Source organism: Ochotona princeps, chromosome 18, assembly GCF_030435755.1.
Source record: "Ochotona princeps isolate mOchPri1 chromosome 18, mOchPri1.hap1, whole genome shotgun sequence".
Lineage (NCBI taxonomy): Eukaryota > Metazoa > Chordata > Mammalia > Lagomorpha > Ochotonidae > Ochotona > Ochotona princeps.
In genome coordinates this window covers 49,141,848-49,158,751 of record NC_080849.1, presented here as the reverse complement: position 1 = coordinate 49,158,751, position 16,904 = coordinate 49,141,848, and the positions used below count along the sequence as shown (strand labels likewise).

The 16,904-nt window shown below is 43.1% G+C and overlaps 1 protein-coding gene across 2 annotated transcripts in view; it reads right to left on the bottom strand.

Annotated features, from left to right (window-relative positions):
- NDUFV2 (NADH:ubiquinone oxidoreductase core subunit V2) overlaps positions 1 to 16,904 on the bottom strand; it is a 37,995-nt gene that overhangs the window by 15,659 nt on the left and 5,432 nt on the right. The window lies entirely within an intron of this gene.

Genomic DNA, 16,904 nt, shown 5'->3' with positions numbered 1-16,904 from the left:
CCAGCTTTAACCAGGCTGGCTTTCTTACAATGTTGGGAGATACACAAACACTATGTTCTTTATTTTTTTAAAAAAAGATTTATTCATTTTTATTGGATAATCAGATTGGATACAGAGAGAAGGAGAGACAGAGAGGAAGATCTTTTGTCCGATGACGACCAGAGCTGATCCGAAGTCAGTAGTCAGGGGCCTGGAGCCTCTTCTGGGTCTCCCACGCGGGTGCAGGGCTCCAAGGCTTTGGGCCGTCCTCGACTGCTTTCCCAGGCCACAAGCAGGGAGCTGGATGGGAAGCGGGGCCGCTGGGATACGAACCTGGACCCATATGGGATCCCAGCGTGTTCAAGGCAAGGACTTCTACGGCTAGGCTATCGCACCAGGCCCAACATTCTTTATTCTGTATTAAATATGTAAGTTCTTTTAATATAATGAGTATAACATTTATATACAATGAAATATTTAAAGTTATTAGATTTTCATTTAATTTCTGGTTCAGTATCAAATCTGCTAACATAAGGTTATGCCCATGTCACTAATTTGCTTGCCCAGAATATCAACTGATAAACATAATACTAGAGCTGTAATTTCCAAATAATATCCTAAAAACAGTATCAGCATAAAGCTTTGGAAAATTAACTGGAGGCTGGCACAATCACTGCCTGCAGTGCCAGCCTCCACCGCTTAGGGATGCCAGTCTGAATCTTGGCTGGCCACAGCTCCCTACTGTGGGAAAGGAGAGAATGGTTCTGGTCCTAGGGTCCTGAACCCCTGGGGAGACCTGGAAGAAGCTCCTGGCTTCTGATCCGGTCAGTTGTGGCCACTGTGGTCATTTGGGGAGTAAACCAACACATGCAAGGTTGCACTCACGCCTGCTCGCTCTCTGCCATCTGCCTCTCAAATAAAAATGAATACATCAAAAAGAAAAAAAAATCAACTGAAACTAAAATTTACAAGCCAGTCACTGCCATCACTTTCGCTGAGAGAATTTGAGTAGCATTAGCAAGTGACAGAACTGCATTCTAACAGAAGATTTCACCGGAAAGGAAGGAAAGATTAAGCGGATGGAAATAGCTCCTCCTTTCTCTTCCAGCTTCAGGGTTTAAACCCGAGTTTGCTTCTCCAAAAATCCTAACCCACTATTACTTTTTAATTCTACGCTGATGATGCTTACAATCTTATAAACATTTAATGACAAAAGGTTAACAACTTGAAGAACTCATGAATGCATAAAAATAAATTTAAAAAAAGGTTCATGAATGAAAATTTTACAAAATTCACTTTGAAAAATTCATTAAACTTATAACAAATGTCCTAATAACTAAGCACATACAATTTAAAATAACATAAAAGTTATTTTTAAGTATAAAGTTAGCAAATATCTTTATTTTAAGAAAGAGGTAACATTCCATTTTGTTGAGCACATGGAGAAACAATCATGCAGGATTTCCCAATGAGGGGAAATCTGCAGACTGTCAGGAAAGTAAGTTAGCATGTGTATGAAGTTTCCACCTAATGATTCTAAGCCATGCTATTTCTATCAAATTCACTATAGAAAAAACACAGGCAAAAGTCCAAAAGAGTTGTTTTTAAGAAAATATCAAAAATTTCCAAATTGGAGTATTATATAGCTAACAAAAAAATTTCATAATAAAGACAAAAAACAGTATTTATGCCATAATCCTAACTGAAAAAGATTAAAGCTATGGGCCCAGCATGGTAGCAGAGTGGCTAAAGTCCTTGATTTGCATTCACTGGGTACTTCTGTGGGCGCCAGTTCATATCCCAGCTGCTCCGCTTCCCATCCAGCTCCCTGCTTGTGCCCTGGGAAAGCAGTCGAGGACGGCCAAAAGCCTTGGGACCTTGCACCCCATGGGAGACCCAGAGAAAGCTCCTGGCTCCTGGCTACAGCTCACCTCAGCTCTGAACATTGCAGTCAATTGGAGTGAAACAACTGCATTTTTAGAATTTTTTTTTTTACTCTGTTCACTTCAACAAAGAATCATCCTTCGACAGATTACTGAGGGTTTCTTGCATTACCATGTAATCTTTATCTACACAAAACTGAATTCTTCTAATGAAACTGTGTTAAAACACACCATCTATTTCCTTCCACTCACTGACATCAACATATAACTTTCGGGGGGGGGGGGATCAAGATGGCAGAATAGGGTAAGGACACGTTTAAACAGATGGAGAAACATTTAATCAGGATAAAGCAGAGGACACATTCCAGGAAACAGCAGAGGACAGAACAACAGCAGAGGGGTACCTGGAGACTGACAGACACAGGAAAACAACAGACAAAATGGTGCCGTGTTGCAGTGACTGATACTCCAGCAACTTTCAGCCAAAGGCGATCTGAACTCCACCAGCACCCTGAACTTCAACAGCAACCAGGTGGGAAAGGACTTTCACTGGGAGCTTGGGTGGTGAACCCAGACAAAGACTTCCGTTCTGCTGGTCCGTTTGATTTGACCAGGAGCAGAGACAGAGCAGCAGATCCCAGACAGGCAGTGCAAGAACAGCGTGGATTTCACAGTCCAGTCAGCCCCCTAGAGCCAAACTGGGCGCCATTTTGCGTAAGGAGGCAAAGGCAAAAGAACTGAGCATACACTGAGCTGGGAGTGAACTCATTTCTGACTCAGGGAACTGCATCAATGTGGCATTCTACAGGTTCCACCCAAGACAGGTCTGGATAGCTCTCAGACCTGATGACCAGCAGATCAAGAATTCTAGTAGTGGCACATCAGGCACCATTTTGTACACTGTGGCAAAAACTTTAGGACTGCAGGAGACAACAGTGAACTACGCTCACAAGAACTCACTGAGTTCTATGGATTGCACTGGTCCTGCAGGAAAATAATACCAACTGTGGCATCGTACGGTTCAAAATAGTTCCGTGTAGCACCCAGACCTAATGTCCAACAGGTTCCTACAAGATCAGAGCCACCAACAACCTAACTATATAGGACACCTGGTGTCTCCCTAATCCTGGGACCTGCTCCAACTGAAAGTGGGAGAAAGGTTGTACAGACAATGGTGCAGCTTCAGCACAGTATCACAGCAGGTGGAGAGTGGTGAGCCAGGAGTTGGGGCTACGGAGTTCTTTCTGGAAATCTAACATAAGAACCCAGACCTGGAACTCGCTGGAGGTTGTGGCACAATTGGCTGCAAAGAGTTGTGTACCAACTGCAATAAGTAAAATCGCATTGTAGACCTGTGGGTGACACAGCTTAGAAACCTGCCCCAAGGAGAAGATTCTGCTAACCAGAAGTACAATGACCAACAGCAAAAGAGACAAAGACACAATGAATATTGCTGGCAAAGGGATCAAAAGCCTTTGCCAACCTCAGAGTTAAATGAGGAAGACATTGAGAAAATGGGGCACACAGAATTCAGAAAACTCATTTTAAAGATTCTGATCAACAATGAGAAGCACATACAAGAGTTCAAAGAATTTAAGGAAGCAATAAAGCAAATCAAGGCTGATATATCAGAAATTAAGAACACAGTAGAGCAAATTAAAAGTACAATGGAGAGTCTCCAAAATAGAATGAAGCAAGCAGAAGAAAGAATCTCCGAAATGGAAGATACTTCCTGTCACCAGGGGAAAGCAAACAAAAAGCTGGAAGCAGAACTGGATCAGGCCAAAAAATGTATTCAAGAATTGAAAGACACTATTAAGAGGCCTAATGTAAGAGTTATAGGAGGCCCAGAAGGTGCAGAAAGAGAAACTGGTTTTACAAATATATTTAATGAAATAATAAAGGAAAATTTCCCTAATCTGGAGAAAGCATTGGGAAACAAGATCCAGGAGGGGCACAGAACTCCCAACAGGCATGACCAAAAGAAATCTTCACCAAGACACATGATCATCAAGTTCTCTTCAATTGAACATAAGGAAAAGATCCTTAAATGTGCACATGAAAAAAATGAATTTACATATAAAGGAATGCCAATTAAACTCACAGGAGATCTCTCATAGGAAACTCTACAGGCAAGAAGAGAATGGAGTGACATATTGCAGATTCTAAAAGAAAAAACTGTCGGCCTAGGATAACATATCCAGCAAAGCTTTCTTTTGTCTTTGAAAATGAAATAAAATTCTTTCACAGTAAAGAAAAGTTAAAAGAATTTGCCTCTTCCAAACCTGCCCTACAAATGATACTTCAAGATATTCTCCTGACAGAGAAGAGGAATAGCACCTACCAAAACCAAAGGCAAACGTGAAGAACATCCCAGTAAAATAACAGAAGACTAAACCAATGAACAACCCATTCCTAAAATGACAGGACCAAAGTACCATCAATACATATTAACCCTGAATGTAAATGGCTTAAGCTCAATCAAATGTCACAGATTAGTACACTGGATTAAAAAACAAAACCCAACTATTTGTTGTCTAGAAGAGACACATTTCACCAACAAAAATCAGCAGAAAATATATCGCATGGGTTTTGATGTTTTCTGTTAGTTTCATCTCTTCAAAACACTTTCTTCTGATTAAATTCTTGAATGACTCATAGATCATACAGTAGCATTTTCTGCAAGAAGGTTCTTGATTTTCATTTCTTCAGCTACACATTAGTCATTTAGTAGCATATTATTTAACTTCTTGGTGTTGTTAATTTCTTTTTTCTTCCTGATGTTGATTTTGTTTTGTGGTTTTGCATTTAAGGGGATGTATAGTAGTTGTGTAATGGAGACTGTCATATCTAGTAACATGTCATTTAACTTCATGGCATTGTAAATTTGTATTTTTCTTTCTATTCTTGATTTTGTATTATGACTTTTCATTTGAGGGGATGTACAGTAGCTGTGAAATGGAGACTAACATCCAGATGTGAGGATACACTGTGGTATGCACTCTACTTCCAGACAAAGATGGACTCCCAATGAAACTATTCACTATATCCTGACAATAGGATTCTGGACTCTCTGCCATTGTCCATGCCCGCAATGATGGACATATGCCTGTGTATGAAGAACTATAGTAATGATATGGAGGAACTAGGTGGGGCGGGCGGGGAATTGGGTTGGGATAAGGGAAATATCAGGAGCCTATGGAACTGTATCATAAAATGATAAAAATAATAATAATAAAAAGGAATATCAGAAAAGAAAAAAATGTAACTTTCTTTTTTATTTAAAGTGAAGAAAGATAAAATGTCAATGATAGAAAGTTTTCTGTCGGTCTTGATTTTTGCACATCTATAAACAGAGAAATGGTTTCATTCTGAACCATCTTTTCAAGAATTCTGTTAAGAGAATATCTCTCCTTGCACATGGAGTTCTCCAAAACTCAGGGTTCCTCAGCTGTGACGAACAAATTTACCTGGGCTGTCCACGTCACTTCTGTAGAATTTAAATGCTAATGGAAACCCACATAAACAGGAGCTCAATTTGCTTACTGTGCCAACTTAATTATACAGTCCTTTGTCTCACTAGGAGTGTTCTGCCAGCATGCATGAAACTGCAGCAACTTAACTTGCAAATAAGGTAAAATCTCAACACTTCACATGACTAACCAGTCCATAAAAATCTAGAAAAATGCCAGTTTCATTTCCTACTGCTTTTTCTGTCAAAATAACTCTGCATATACAGATACATAAAAGGAACTAGTTATAGTGGCTGTCACTAAGGTGGGTAAATCAAGAATCCAGAGAGAAAATTCATAGGTAACATGTTACATTACATCAGGTGTTTTCATTTAATACATGTGTCTGTATGCCTCCTTTGCACTGTAATATATCATATTCCACATTTAATGTAATGTACACAGTTAACTTTCCAAAAATTCATGCAAAATGGAATTAAAATTAAATTTAGGGCCTGGCACTGTAGTCTAGTAGCTAAAGTCCTCGCCTTGCATGCACCAGGATACCATTTGGGCTCCAATTAGTATCCCAGCTGCTCCACTTCCCATCCAGCACCTGGCTTGTGCCCTGGGAAAGCAGTCGAGGACGGCCCAAAGCCTTGGAACCCTGCACTCATATGGGAGACCTGGAAGAAGCTCCTGGTTCCTGGCATTGGATTAGCTCAGCTCTGGTTATTGTGGCCACTTGGGGAGTGAACCAGCAGAAGGTAGATCTTTCTGTCTCTCCTTCTCTCTGAAAATCTGACTTCCCAATAAAAATAAATAACTCTTAAAAAAAAATAATAAGGGCCCAGCGGCATGGCCTAGTGGTAGAAGTCCTCGCCCTGAACACGCCGGGATCCCATATGGGCCCCGGTTCTAATCCCGGCAGCTCCACTTCCCATCCAGCTCCCTGCTTGTGGCCTGGAAAAGCAGTCGAGGACGGCCCAATGCATTGGGACCCTGCACCCGCGTGGGAGACCCAGAGAAGGTTCCTGGTTCCCGGCTTCGGATCAGCGCGCACCGGCCGTTGCGGCTCACTTGGGGAGTGAATCCTTGGACGGAAGATCTTCCCCTGTCTCTCCTCCTCTCTGTATATCTTTGTAATAAAATAAATAAATCTTTAAAAAATAATAATAAAACTTAGAAACGGACATTTAGCCTAGCACAACACCCAACTCTGGCCTCTGACTTCAGTCTTCTGTCTATGGAAACCCTGGGAGACACTTGGGTCACAACGACCATTGTGAGAGACCTTAACTGTGTTTCCAGTTCCCAGCTTATGCCCAGTCCCTGGCCACTGAGCATCTGGGGAATGGAATAAATGGATAAGAGCTCTATTTCTCTGCCTTTCAAAAGAAAGAATCTATTTTTGTGTGAAAAAAAAAAATCTTGAAATCCATGCTCAATTTTTTCATGCATTTTTCATGCATTTTTCAAAGACCCCTAACGTGCACGGATTTCTATTTTTGCACCAAAATAAACTTTCACCTTTTAATTCCATTTTCCACACACTTTTTGAAGTATATCGTTGTTTGTTTGCTATCTGAATTTTATTTGCTTCATATAAAAACTAGTAGTTTTTAGTCTTCCTTATCTTACCATTACAATTACTTCAAATATGACTTTTTTAAGATTAATTTTTATTGGAAAGGCAGATATATAGAGAGGAAGAGAGAAAGATTTTCTGTCTGCAATGGACGGAGCTGCACCAATCTGAAGACAGGAGTCCAGAACCTCCTCTGGGTCTCCCATGCAGGTACATGGTCCCAAGGCTTTGGGCCGTCCTCGACTACTTCCCCAGGTCACAAGCAGGGAGCTGGAGGGGAAGTGGGGCTGCCGGGATTAGAACCAGCATCCATACGAGATACCAACGCATGAAATGCAAGGATTTTAGCCACTAGACCACCACACTGGGCCCTCAGATATGATTTCATGTCTGCATTACTGTAACGATCTTCTCAATGACCCCTTCTCAATCCATACCATCAAGTTTAATGTCACCAACCTAACTTTATAAATAACATCCATTTGATGATGATTGTGGAGAAAAATGACAAACACAAAATATGTTCTGTAACAGGAAGGTCAATTTCATTGCTTTTAGAAAGCATATTTTCTACATTCTAACACCTCTAAAATGGAATATATCACTGGTATCTACAGTCCATAAACTTATCCTATGAATGGAGAAGCAATATAGCTAAAGTGGGTATAAAGAGTCCAGACTCCTCATTTTTAAGTTACAGTATACTCTTCATAGGATTGTTGAGAGGATTCCAAGGTTTCAGGGCTGGGTGCTGTGGGACAGCACGGTACGCCCCCTCCAGCTGACCCAGCTCTCAGCTAACAAGCGCCCTGGAAGGCAGCAGATGCAGCCCCGGGGCCTTGGCACTCACATGTTACACCTGAATTCCGGCTTCGGCCCGGTTCAGCCCAGCGACTGGGAACGCTTGCAGGAATGATGAAACGGCAAATGGAAGAGAGTCTGTATGTGTGTCTCCCTCACTCTGCCTTTCAAATAAAATTAAAACTTTAAAAAGGTTTTCAATACAGTATTTAATACACTATCCTTGTGTCACGTATCAGCCAACAGCTATTATTTTAAGTACAATCTATCAGGCACTACTGTTTTGGACATTACTTTCGTTTACAATTTTCTGACAAAGTGGGTAACATTTCCAGCAAACAGAATTACACAGTTGAATGTAAACCAAAATTGAAATGTCTATGAAGAAGTCACAGGTTGTGGTTGAAAACCTGCATTTTCCTATTAACATATTGGTTAATCAATACCATGTCAATTAATGCCATAATGTTGTAAATGGCTGGAAATATTATGTTGGGGCTTTTAATTGATTGGGATGATACTCTGCCGGCTCTACCTTCAGACCAGAGATGGTCTCACCAAGAAACCACTGAACTTACCAGGACAATAAGATGCTGGACTTCATACTTGGTAAATACCTCCAATGAAAGAATCTCAACTGAATTTGAACTATGGAAATGCAACAAGGTGGAGCAATCCACCGTGGGGGGGAAGGTTTGGGGAGGGGCGGGGGGAATCCCAGTGCATAAAAAAATGTATCACATAATGCAATGTAATTAATTTTTTAAAAAAGGAAATGCAATAAAAATATGTTAAAAAAAAAAAAAAAAAGAACATGCCAGACTTGTGTTGTGGCAAAGTGGGAAAGGCTTCCACCTGTGACACCAGACTATACATCCTGCCTGCTCTACATCTGATTCAACTCCTTGCTAATGGCCTGGGGAAAGCAGCCGAGACTGACCCAAGCGCTTGGGCCCTGACACCCATGTAGGAGACCCAGAGAAAGCTCCTGCCTCTAGCTTCAGCTGGGCTCTGCCTGGGCTGTTGCAGCCACCTGGGGAGTCAAAGCATATGGAAGATATTTCTCCCCCTAACTCTGATTTTAAATAAATAAATCTTTGGGGAAAAATTTTTCAGATAGAAATATCAGTAATCTAAAACAACCAAGGAGTTTAAGGAAGAAATTCAGGCATTCATATATAACAAAACAGGTTAGAGATGAAAAAGTTTGTATTCTTGGCTTTAACTGCTCCTTGTCAAAAGAATGTTTAATTTTTTTAAAATTCTCGTCACTTTTCTATTGTTGTATAAAAAACTGAATATATACACATCACTACAACACTTGAGAAACTACCATATCTCAAGTTGACCACTTCAAAACTACAGAAAAAGAGCGGATTAAAATGAAACAAATAGGGCCTGTTGCGGTAGCCTAGTAGCAACTCACTGGGATCCCATATGGGTGCCAGTTCATATCCCGGCTACTCCACTTCCCATCCAGCTCCCTGACTGTGGCCTGAGAAAGCAAAGGACGGTCCAAGACCTTGGAACCCTGCACCCGCGTGGGAGACCCAGAGGAAGTTCCTGGCTTCAGATCAGCTCAGCTCCAACCACTGTGGTCACTTGGGGAGTGAATCAAAGGATGGAAGATCTTTCTCTCCTTTTCTCTGTAATCTGCCTTTCCAATAAAAAACAAAACAAAACAAAAATTTAAATTATGAAACAAATAAATGAAATAGTGAAGATAAGCTGATAAATAATAGCTGTTAAAACACAAACTAGCACTCACTCATAGCAAGTTTCACGTGGCTGTTTTCAAAACTACCCTTTTGGTTGCATTTAACCCTGTCTCCTATTTTACATTCACCTTAATGTCTGCCAGGTACTTTCCATTCAGAATTCAAAATAAAATTATATTAACAAAAAGAGAAAAAAATCTGTCAGATACTTTCCAATAAGTAAGTAAATAAATAAATAAGTAATTTAAATTTCAAATTAACATTTTTTTAAAGACTTCTTTAAAATAGACGGAGGCAGAGAGTCAGAGGGGTAGGTCTTGAGTCCACTGTTTCACTCCCCACATGCCCACAACGGCCAGAGCTGGTCCAGACCAAAGGCAGATGTTCCTGCAGAGGCCTCCACCATCAGCAGTAAGCCGCTCAGAAACGGGTCAAGGGCATATACTCCTCAAAAGAACAAATTCAAATGGCTAATACACACAGAAAAATGCTCAGGCACTCTAGCTATCAGGAAAATGCAAATAAAAGCCACATTGACTTGCCACCTAACTCCAGTGAGAATGGCTTACATACAGCAATCAGGAAACAACTGCTGGTGGGAGTGTGGATGCCTTACTCCGCTGCTGGTGGGAGTGTGGATGCCTTACTCCGCTGCTGGTGGGAGTGTGGATGCCTTACTCCGCTGCTGGTGGGAGTGTGGATGCCTTACTCCGCTGCTGGTGGGAGTGTGGATGCCTTACTCCGCTGCTGGTGGGAATGCAGACTAGTACAGCCGCTGTGACAGTCAGCGTGCAGAGTTCTCAAACAACTGAAAATTGATCTATTTATTGTATGACTCAGCAATCCCACTCCTGGAATATGCCCAAAGAAAATGAAACCAGCATGTAAGAGCAACCTGCAACCATATATATTTATAACAGTGTAATTTATAAGTGCAAAAAACATGGAAACTACTCAGGTGTCCAACACATGAATGGTAAATCTATGCTGTGGAGTATTACTCAGCCATAAAAAGAATGAAATCCCACCATATGCAAAAAACTGGTCACAAATGGAGACCATTATGCTTAGTGAAATAAGCCAGTCCCAAAAGGACAAATATCATATGCTCAGATATGAGATGGCTTATAAGGCAAATTGCAAAATAAATGCAGGTAACTAAATATATACATACACTCTCGCAGACAAATGCTACCAAGGGAGACTAGCACACTGTGACAGCATTTCTGCTCTTAAATAAAGCAGGATTCTCACTTTGAAACATGTAAACATACTCATGCAGCATAATCCTAGACACTCGACCAAGCCTAGCACACCACGATACAATTAAAATAGCAGAAAGTCCATCTTGTTATCTGGGGAATGATTACAGGGCGATGAAGAGGGAAGAAGGTGAGGGAAAAACCCCTACACCTACAAACTGTATCATGAGAAGAAACAGATAAAATTATGTTCTATTTCCAGAACTCTCGAAATTTCTAATTATTCTAATGTCTTTTATTTTACTATAACAGCTTTTTAAAAAGATTTTTAAATTTACTTTTATCGGAAAGTCAGACATACAGAGAGGAAGAGAGACAAAGAGGACGAATTTCTACCCGTTTACCCACTCCCCAAGTGACGACAACGGGCAGGGCTGAGCTAATCCAAAGTCAGGAGCTTCTTCTGGGTCTCTCATGTGGGTACAGGATCCCAAAGCTTTGGGCATTCCTCGACTGCTTCCCCAGGCCACAAGCAGGGAGCTGGATGGGAAGTGGAACAGCTGGGATCCTAACTGCAGCCCAAATGGTATCCTGGTGCATGCAAGGTGGGGACTTCTGCCGCTAGGCTATGGTGCCAAGCCCACAACAACAGCTTATTAAACATGTTCAAGATGATAAGATGGCTTTTCTCGTTTGCAAATCATGTCTCAGATTGCTCTGCTAAAATTAAATGTTTTCCATTAACTATCATAATTACATAATTCTACGGTTCCCCCAAAGTTGTTTCTCTACCAGAAAGAATCTGAAAATGGACTAAGTATTTCTATAAATAGGTATGTTCTCTACCCTCATCCCCAAGACTGCCAAATGAGGTTATCTATGGTGCTCATCCCCCAGAGAACTAGTCACATTTCTCTGTGCAGAAAAATATCTTACGTTTAACATTTTCTGATCTTTATGTGCTAGAGACTTTTTCAAATTATACTACATTGAGATAAAAAATGTGTAAAACGCAGTACTTCTAGATCATCACTCGACACTGGTCTAAGCCACTGGTGGAGGACATCCAGCCAAGGCAGCCAAGGGCGGGACCTGCGAGTCAGTAACTAAACAGCAGGCTAATTTATAAACTGGTAATTTTACATGGCTCACAAATAATGTTATAAATATCCAAATGGTTCTTGGCATAAAAAACGTTCCCACTTCTGGTAAAACATTGTCCAGAAAAACATTCCAGGGCCATTTTCTCTTTCACTTAACTATTTAAACTTTATCACTTTATCTAAACAATTTTTACATTGTTGTTTTTGCTACTCCATTTTTCTTGCTATTCTTCTGGTTCAAATTTTTCTCATCTTTCCCAGACTGCCACGGTAAACCTGCAGGTGACCCCTCACTTTGCAATATGACCATGCATCTCTAGAGCCCCAGAATTCTGTCCAAGAATCACAGTGGGCTGAGGACTGGGTAGTAGGCCATGCATCCGGTTATGCCATTCACCACGCACAAAACAGAATCTGAACTCTGACGTATGACCGAGAACAAGGCCTCTGGGAACTTTCCAGACTCATCTTCCACAACTGGCACTTGCCCGTCTCTGAGCACACAGCTACCTCCACCTATGACACCATCTCGCCTTACAATTACCTCTGGCTCAGTAGAATCACGGTGAACCTCTTCTTACCCCCTCGAGGCCCATTAACTTCCATCTTTTCGTCCTAAACAAAATCGCTTCCCTAGTCTCTGCTTACATTGGCACAACACAGATTAAATTAAATCCTCATCACATTTATCAGTTTCTCTTACTTGGAAGCAGCCCAGTTCAGGCTCTCGGCCATTTACCTGTCAGCATCTTCATGGAGCTCAGGTATAAGTTACCACCTAGCGAAGCAGGCGGGACAGCAAGACCACCCCAGGGCCAGCTATACGACATCTGCCTCCTACATCAGAGTGCCAGTTCTGCTTCTGCTCCAGCTTCCCCCCAACGCACCAGGGAAGGCTGCTGCCCTGCCACCCATGTGGGAGACTTGATGCTGTTCCCAGCCCCTGGCTTTTGCCTGGGCTACACTAGCTATGGCAGCCACTGGAAAGTGAATACTCAGATGGAAAATCTGTCACCCCACCTTTTAAACTCTGAAAAAGGGCCCAGCACAATAGCCTAGTGGCTAAAGTCCTCGCCTTGCACACACTGAAATCCCATATGGGCGCCACTTCCCATCCAGCTCCCTGCTTGTGGCCTGGGAAAGCAGTCCAAGACAGCCCAAAGTCTTGGGACCCTGCACCCTACATGGGATACCAGGAGGAGGCTCCTGGCTCCTGTTTGGTGCAGCTTCGGCCGTTGCGGCCACTTGGGAAGTGAATCATTGGACAGAAGATCTTCCTCTCTATCTCTTCTCCTCCATGTGTATCTGACGTTTCAATAAAAATGAATAAATTTTTAAAAAAATCTGAAAAAGGGAACTGAAGCCATGGAGTAGTAGGTTGGGCCCCTGCCTGCAGCGTTAGCATTCCACACGGGTGCCAGATGAACCCTGGCTGCTCCACGTTTGATCCAGCTCCCTTCCGGTATACCTGGGAAGGCAGCAAAGGACGGCCCAGCGTTGGACCCCTGTGCCTATGTGAGACACCTGGAGGCAACTCTAGGCTCCTGACTTTGGGTCAGCCCAGCTCTGGCCACTGCAGTCATCTGGGGAATAAAACAGAGATGAAAGATCTCTTTCCTGTCTGTCCTTTTCTCTGTAAATCTGCTACTGGGGGCAGGCAGGCAAACAAACCCGAGAAAAAGATACGAATTCATTCCCCAGCAACGCCAAGCAAATGATAGGCAAATACGGTGAGGCTTTAATGGCTGTGGAATGAAATTTACAATTGATTAGAAACATGTTTCCTAAACGGACTCAAACTTCCCCACTGGAAAACCAGACTGACTTCCACTCAATAGGTTACATGGCCAACAAAGCTACAATTCATTATTCAGTGTACTGGGTGCCAAGGTAATAAACGATGCCTCAATACAAGTTTAACTAGCTCAATCTCTGAAACAGACGGTGAGTTCACGTCTGTGTTAGAAAGATTTCAGAGTGTCATCCGCAACAGTGGCCTAGTAGACCTCACGGGACAAGGCTGATTTTCTCTACTGCCTAAATTGCTTATGGCTGTGACAGGCAAAATAGGAGTCACTTAAATATGCCCACATCCTAGTCCTGGGAACTTTTACATAGCAATTGAGAATTAAGGTAGCTAATTAGCAGATTTTAAAACAAGAGTGGGCCCAGTGGCGTGGCCTAGCGGCTAAAGTCCTCGCCTTGAAAGCCCCGGGATCCCATATGGGCGCCGGTTCTAATCCCGGCAGCTCCACTTCCCATCCAGCTCCCTGCTTGTGGCCTGGGGAAGCAGTCGAGGACGGCCCAATGCATTGGGACCCTGCACCGGCGTGGGAGACCCGGAGGAGGTTCCAGGTTCCCGGCTTCGGATCGGCGCATCAGCCCGTTGCGGCTCACTTGGGGAGTGAATCCTTGGACGAAGATCTTCCTCTCTGTCTCTCCTCCTCTCTCTGTATATCTGACTTTGTAATAAAAAAATAAATCTTTAAAAAAAAAAAAACAAGAGTATCCTGGAGCAGATACACAGGTGGGCCCAAGGAAATCCCCAGGGCCCTTGAAAAGCAGAGGAGCCAGTGTGGGAAGGATATGTGATGAATGACTAATGAGTCCGAATTAGGCAAGAACTACAGCTGCCTGTTAGATCCAAGTTGGAAGCAGAAGCTCAGAGCCCACAAATAAGGGCAGCCTTTGGAAGCCGGGCCATGCCGACTCAGCTTAATCACGGCGTGAAAATGACAGGAGAACTGGTTTTAGATTTGGAACTTCAGTCTCTTACTGACAGGATGCCCCTTCCTGGTGATGCTTTGCAGCAGTAGCCAGGGCAACTCCAGTCAGCCCTGCTCTCAGCAAGGAAAGTCACCAAAACTACACAGGGTAGTGTGATGCCAAGCAGGTTAGGTGTATTCAATGCACTTTCTTCCTTTTAAAAATCTGTGTACCTAAACAGCAAGGAATAGAGAGAGAGCTTCCGTTCACTAGTTCACTCCCCTGACAGCCACACAACCAAGGCTAGGTCAGGACAGCCAGGATCCTGGCATTCGAAACGGATGGCAGCGGTTCAAGTCCTGGGGACATTTTCTCCTGCCTTCCCAAACACACTGGCTATGTATGTAGGACTGGAGGTGGAGAAGAGAGGGCCGTCATGGCATTTGTGACTTCCCGTGAGGTTTTAACTAAACCCCATCACAGACTGGGGAACATCTATATAACATTTTGACTTTTTTTTTTTTTTCACAATAAAAGAGAATTTTAGTGTTCTTGAAGCAAAATGAAGATACCCTGGGACACTGCAAAATTTCTCATTCTAGTGGAATGAAAAAACAATTCACTTTACAGTGAAAAGAAATTCACATTACCTAAAAAGATAAATACACATGAATGTGAACTTTCTGGGGGCCTGGCGCAATGGCTCAGTGGATAAATCCTCACCTTGCATGTGCTGGGATCCCATATGGACACTGGTTCATGTCCCAGATGCTCTACTTCCCATCCAGCTCCCTGCCTGTGGCCTGAGAAAGCAGTCAAGGACGGCCCAAAGCCTTGGAAGCCTGTACTCACATGGGAGACCTGGAAGAACCTCCTGGGTTTGAATCAGCTCGGGCTTTGGCTGTTTTGGCCACTTGGGGAATGAACCAGCAGGCAGAAGATCTATCTTTCTGTCTCTCCTCTGAAAATCTTCCTTTCCAATAAAAATAAAGCTCTAAAAAATTATATTAAGTGTAAGCTTTTCGACTGCCTTTTCTAAGTGGAATGGAAGATGCATGTGCTGGTTCACGGAGCACTCAGCATGCACCCAAGATCTCAACAATGCTTTAGTCACATCCGCCGGGAAGCAGCAGTGATGCACACTGCCACCTGAAGTCTATAGCAGCCTATACTCCCTAGGATGAGGTTTCTACGAGGATCCAACAGGTAAAACAAACCGAAACGTGACTTTGAAATGGAGGAGCCAGTGTTACAGAGCAGGCTAAGCCTCTGCCTGAACACAGGCATGCTGGCTGCTCCACTTCCAATTCAGCTCCCTGCTAATGCACTTGAAAATCAGCAGAGCATGAGTCCAGTACCTGAGCCCTGACACCCCCCAGGGGACCTGGAAGCAGCTCCGGGATCCTGGCTCAGGCCTGACCCAGCTCTGGCCGCTGCAACCACTTTGGCAATAAGCCAGCTGAAGGAAGGGTCTCTCTCCTCTCTGAAATTCTGCTTTTCAAATAAATGAAAAGTAAGTCTTATATAAATATGGAAAAAAATGTTGCCACAGAAGGTAGCATACTTCTGGGATGGCTATGCATGTTCTATAAGGTCAAACATACTGACCAAAGTTGAAGGAACTAGAGAACCTCCAAAAGCAGGCCCAAGGAATCTGCACTTAGAAGTAGCTAGTGGGGTCTGTTCTAGCTTTTTTCTTTATACCTGAAGACAAGCTCCGTGTTGGCCAACCAAAACCCTCCAGTGAAAATAAGTCAGATCAGACCATGGTCTGTGCTGGCAGCCTCCCATGGCTGGCGCTCTGAGAGCCACCTGCCCACTCCTCCCTCATGGGCTCCTGTACCTGGGAAGCAAGTGCAGGATGCAGCAAGCCACACGGGAGACACGGGAAGGTTCCTAGCTCTCGGCTTTGACCCAGCCAGGACTCAACTGTGGCAGCCATTTGGGGAGTGAACCAGTGAATGGAAGATCTCTGTGTCTCTCCTTCTCTCTAGCTTTGCTTTTCAGAAAAATAAAACTTCAAAAGTAAATAAATGTAAGTTGAAAAGAGAAAGCAAACAAAAGTGGCCCTTAATGACTTGAAAAACAATGGAGTTGGGGACGACCACAGGCAAGAGGAAGCGGGAAATCCCAGAACAGAAGGCCCCACATTCTGAATGCAGCCAAATCTCTAGGATCCCGGAAGCGCGGACAGCACGCAGCAGAGCTCAAGCAGCCCAGCTCGCCAACGGGGCTGCCAAGGCACTGCCCAACCACAAGATGGGCAGCAACACAAAACACACTCAGGAATTACACCATCTGCAGCCTCTACTACAGCTTGCTCACAAGGCCAAAGATTCAACCCCAAGTCATTCAAAATTAAAAAAAAAAAGAGAGAGAAAGAGCAATCCACTTCCAAAAACAAAGAGTTTTAAAGACAGTAATTTCAATGAAGCTATGTGATCATGCTAGGTAAAAAAGCAAAATAGTCCC